Below are 6,000 nucleotides of genomic sequence, written 5' to 3'. Positions count from 1 at the left end.
GAAATATATACCTCTAAAATAGGATGAATATTCATTAGAGTGCTGTTATACATGCTAAATCAATTAACTAATATATTGGTACAAAATCTCTCTCCGATAGGTCACCGTTCTTTAATATTGATGAACACGACAATTGCGTTACTACTAAAGACAAAATACCCCCTAAACACAAAAGCATTCTCTGTATTTTTGAGCTTCTAATACATAATTGACTTCGGTTTTTTTTGCCTGACATGTGAAAAGTCAGTGATCCGTTGTGCTTCGAGGGACCTTACCGTGAAGTCTATGAAGTGTCTTGTGTTTTTTTTTTTGCTCTCGACTCTGACTTGATTTATAAAGACATTTGATTAGGCCAATACCTTGAAGATTTCCATTTATGGCTACTGCACTAAAGACACGACTGAAATGAATATTAAGATTAATGTAAAAACACGTTTTAGCAGCATGGAGGACATGTACTGTATCAAGCATCTATTCTTTTGTGAGGTATACTCTATATTCTCTGACCTAAAGAAAAAAGCTTGAGTTAAACTACATCATTATGAAAGATACCAAAAGAGAAGTTATCCTGGTTTCTCTTAATGGAGGAGAATCTGTTAACTCTCTTTATTCAAATATTAAATATTGCCTTGCTATTCCTTAGTGGAAAACAATCATCAAATAGCCAAATAAACAAATAACCAGCTCTCTATTCCTGCTGTTTTGGTGATGTTTATCCAGGGTTGAAATTCAATAATGAACATTGTTCTCAACAGTGGGGGACAGATGTACTCCCCACTTGTTTTTATTTTTATTGGTTTGTCCTGTCTGTTAATGCTGTTAGATGTCACTGGGATGAAAGACTGAAGAATTTTTTAAAAATGCTATTTTCTTTCACCCCTGAAGAACGGACAGGTGGGACACAAGTTCATATGCTGTGCTCTTAATACAAAACAGCCATGACTCTTCTGGCAGTTCCTGTGTCAAGTCAATTCAGTTTTTCCAAGCTATGTGGCAAAATCCAGCACTTGGGTTTCATATAGAATCTGAATTAGGAAAAGCAAATAAAAGGGCATTATGAACAGGTTCTACATTTTTATAGTTTTAGTTACATTTTGCTGTTTTGAGTTAAAGCACAAAAACTGTAAAGCTAATAACATTTTGACATATGTTGTCTTCTGCAGTGCTGACAGTGTGCAGTTTTGTAGCTTTATGACGGATATGATTTATTTAACAATTGAAGGGCTCTGTAAATGTGCAGATACAGTACCTTGCAATCACTTACACTGCAGACTGTTCCTCTCTACCAGCCATCTATCTCTCTGCTTCCTGGGCTCCCATATCCCTTTGCAGAGACTTGAATCGTGGGAGTTAAAGGGTAAATAGAAGGAGGAGCTGATCGGGTTTATTGATGACATGCGTGAGCCATGCTAGCTGATGAGGTGGATGAAGTGTGCACTCTCATCTTTAACTTTCTTTGTCATTGGCCCATAGCCACAGTTCTCAGCAGTTACAAGTTGTTGAGTAAAATGGAAATAAATGACAACAGCAAGCAGCCATTCAGCCCATGGACTTGTGGAGCCAGCAGTGTCCAAAAAGCCAGTAATAGCCCCCCTGCATTTACTTCATAGGATAAAATGATCGCACCTCTATGGTAGTTTCTAGTCTCACTACTGGTTTGGAGGTAGTATGCTGTTTTGTTATCGATTTCGCCTGTTTGCTACCTAGTGAGCTATGGTGAGTGGAATCTAATTTTTCCTACAGAGCTCTTGTGATTCCATAACTGTGATTTAAGGGTGGTACGATTTTGTAGAGCCTCTCCATGTTAGAATGAACAAACTAACTTTCGGACATCCTGAGAGCCTTATACATTTATCTTTGTGCCATGCCTTTGGACACATGGGGAAGCTGGGAGGAAATGCTACTTTTCAAACACCTTGAAGTTGAACCTTGAAGTATTTATACAAAAGCTGCACATTTGAATATGGCAGGACTCTGCAAGATGCACCGGTAATAAGATTCCCATTGACAGTCTGGTTCCCAAGGACAGCCACACAGGGAGACCCAACGCAAAGCATTTTGGGTAGATTCACACAGAATCAGAAGTTAGGATTCCAGTGCTTTGGCCTGATTCGTTAGTTAGTAGCTAATTAATTCAAGAATTTCTTCTTGAAAGAAGCCAAAGTATAAGTCTCAACAACATAACTGGGAACTGTGTTCCATACCCCCACAACCCTTTGTGTAAAGTGATACTTCCTGTTCTTCTTTTTAATGCACTTCCACATAGTTTCCAATCTATCAAGAATCACCAAGAGACCTAGAGAGTTACTTCAGAATGTAATAATACTAATTTCCACTGTCTCAACTCCTTCTCCTCATTAGGTGTGAAGAAGCTTTCTGACAGCTGCAGATGTACATGAAATATCCAAGACGGTGTTTTTTTTTTGTACATCAGGATATTTTGAATAAACAAATAAGAGTTTGGTAGCAGACATCTGGAAAAAAAATCATATTTCAGTCATTCCATGTCCATGAAGTGTTAGAAAGTACAGTATATCTTGACTTTAACATGATTGTGTGCTCCTTTCTGTGGCTCTCCAAGACTTTGAGTGAACCTGTTGAAAGGTGGATGGATTCTGTCCTGGATAAATAGCGTCCTGTGGATTCCAGTGACAGAGTATTTTTATAAACCCTGAATACTGAAGTGGAAAAAAATAACTGCTGGCTTGCACAGTGGCTCAGAACCTTAATGAAAAATATCACAATATCTCAGTGCCTCACTTTTCAAGGCTTGGCTCTGAACCATAACCTTCAGTCTGGAAAAAATAATTAATGGGTTTTGTCTAATTTTACTAAATCAATGTAATTTCACCAAGTCAAACAGAGCAAGGATGGTTCACATTTCAAGTAGAAAGCGAACTTCAGCTGAGCTGAGGAAATATTTTGGTCCACAAAATACTGATTGAAGCAGAAAACCTGAAGTTAAACTTCATTCTGTTTTTTCTGGATTTTTTCAAACTTATTAGCTAACCCATTCTATGATGACATAATTGCATGTGAAGATAGGCTGGGACAGATTTGAAACGTAATGTGGTGAAGTGCACTTCTGAAGACAGATACAAAATTGCATACCAAAATAAAAATAATAATAATATAAAACATGTATTATTTCTTGGATCACAACATTTGTTTCACAAATTGGAATGTCTGGACATACATCCAATATGTGCTTGATATATTTTGTACAGTGTTTTTTAAATACTATCACGGAACAAAGGAAATATAATTGAAACCTTATGTACTGCAAAGTGTTATTTATTATTACTTGTTATTCCTTTGAGTTCGTGTTTCAAGTGGAAGAAGCTCCACAGACAGCAAGACCTGTCTGGAGAAGTAATGTTTAAATAGTGACCTCTCCTCTGATTAGCTTCAGGATTAGCTGTTGAACTGGATTGTGCTAGTTTATAACCTTCAACCAAATCTTCTCAACAAAGATGTAGTTCTTTAATGGCATATGTAGTTACCATGTAATTATATCTGTAACCCATTGTAATTTAAGGAGTGCCATGCCTACCCTGGACCTGAACTGAACAGATCCTGCTTTCTCAAGTGTGCCAGTAAAGATCAGAGAGCAGAACTGATACAGACATCAGCTTGGGCTGTGAAATCTGAATGGCACAGAACCATATAAAAGAGTAATTCTTTGCTCTGATGCAATACACATGGTGTTATATATGCCACATGAGCACAGCGTTCTAATCCATTTTACCTCTCCAGTGGAAATTGTTTTTACATGGAACGTGTTTGGCTGTGATGTCAGGCGTGTTGAATGAGAATCCAAACTTACTTCACTTAAAATATGAAGTGATTTTTCAGTGGAAAATAAGTCATATTCAGTGCTCTCACATTGGGAATCAGTGTGTATATTCTGTCTTTACTGTCATCTCTCATTGCACAGGACAAATGCTAAACCGAGCTTTACTGATACTGAGCCAAAGCTGAAATACAGCACATAATGATGTGCTGCAGCTCATTCTGTAACACAGTGACTGTAGCATTGTAGCAACTACCCAGAAACAGGTGACATATAAATACATGTACTGTGTTTCTCTGATTACAATTGTAAAAAAGTCACAGTACAAATATGGCTTTTAATTTTAAAATGAAGGTTCATATGTATGAAAAAATGTGTGGTATAATCTTGTAATACAGGCACAAGAAAGGCTGGTACAGTGTTAATATGGGATAAAGTTATGAAGTATTTGTTTCAACAGTTAATTTTCCTTTTTACAAATTCTTCCCATCTCTGCATCCATTTAGAAGTTTTTCTTATTTTGATTATGTAGTTAGTTACATCCCCCGCTGATATTTTGTGTGTACTTAAAATTGTACTTTTTAGATTGCTTTCATTTACTGCTTTTAAAATGGTGTGAATGCTTATCAGCTCTGTAGCTTGTAATAGGTCTGCAGCTGTGTGTAGCTGGGAGACTGTCAGCGAGTGTAGTGTGGAGTGGGTTGTGCAGTGCAGTGTGTGGGAGAGTGCCATGAACTGTGTGTATGGGGAGTATACAGTAAACAGGCAGGTGTGTAGTATCTTTATACAGATGCTGCCACTGTGTTACCTTGTTGGATTTTATCCAGGTGTGCTATTCCTGAGGAGCACAGCTTATCTCAATACAGCTAAGCCAGTGCTATGTAAAGGGACAGTATGTAATACTGGTAGGCTCTTGTAGTGCTAAAACCAGTATTTGAAGATCCAGGAGGGAGGATCGCAGTTGGTTATGCAATTGTTAGTGAAACAGATAAGTTAAGTCAGGCTAAAGGGACCTGACACATTCTTGGGATGAATAAAATGGGAAAGAACTGAACTTTAGTTTTTCAGAATCAATAGTGAAACATTAACAAAAAGACTGAAGTGGAAACTATGGGGAAATGTATTTAAAACTATGTTCAGGAGGCACTTCTTTACTCCAAGGGTTGTAGGTGTATGGAACAAGCTGCACAGTCATGTTGTTAAAGACATCCTGACTGCTTTCAAGAAATAGAACACACCACACCGAAATGGACTGATTGGCCTTCTGTCAGTTGTGAGTTTTCTTATGTTTTTGTGTATAACTAGTAGCAGTGAGCTGGGTGAACCTCCTCTAGTTTGCTTGTCTGTCTTATGCTACCTGGTGTTCCTTAATCCACTGACAGAGTGCTGGGGTTTAGTAATGGAGGTGAAGTTAATTCAACATATTAGAAAACCTGGCTGAAAAACAACTGTTCTGGTGTCACAGGAAGGCAGTATGTCTTAATGCACAATGTAGTCTTCTTTTTCTATTTGTTTTTCCTTAAAATCTCTTCAAATAGGACTTGATGCATGGAACTCACATTTTTTACAAAGCATGTACTGTAGCTGTTTAAGTGCAAGAGTTCCGGTTAAACGAAAAATATATACTGCATGACATATTCATATCTCATTCTCTGCTAAATTAAATAAACTTCTGTTAGGGAAAAGCTAGGGGAAATTTGAGGCAGTCACATGGGTATTTTTGTCTTCATCCCGACAACGTGAGATGTGGGTTAAGAATCTTCTATATCCTACGGTTAAAATAGTTTAAATGAATTAGGAAGACCCCATTTAAGGTAAGGCACAAATGTTGTCACTACTCTTCAAAACAGCCTCTCTGGAAACAGTAGAACAAAGAGCCACCGTAGCCAGTCCTGTCCTTAAAGGTATACAAACATAGATGAAGAGAATTTATTTTTTGTAGTTTTGAACGGAGTAAATTATAAGGGCATCAGATTCAATAATTCAAACCCCCGAAAGCTCAGTCAATTGGGCTAATTGAAAGTCGATGAAAAAGGGAGCTGAAAACACAATAGAAAATAATGAGCAGCTTTATCTGGGTTTCCAGATTGGACGCACGTCTTTAAGCGGAGCTGTAAGAGTCTTGAATGAACTGCCTGGTCGTTGTTGAAGTTTCATCGATGATAACTCTCAAGAAAGGGCTGGATGATATTTTCAGATCAATAAAC

This window comes from Lepisosteus oculatus, chromosome 9, assembly GCF_040954835.1.
Source record: "Lepisosteus oculatus isolate fLepOcu1 chromosome 9, fLepOcu1.hap2, whole genome shotgun sequence".
NCBI classification, from domain to species: Eukaryota; Metazoa; Chordata; class Actinopteri; order Semionotiformes; family Lepisosteidae; genus Lepisosteus; species Lepisosteus oculatus.
Note: the sequence above shows the minus strand (reverse complement) of the source record.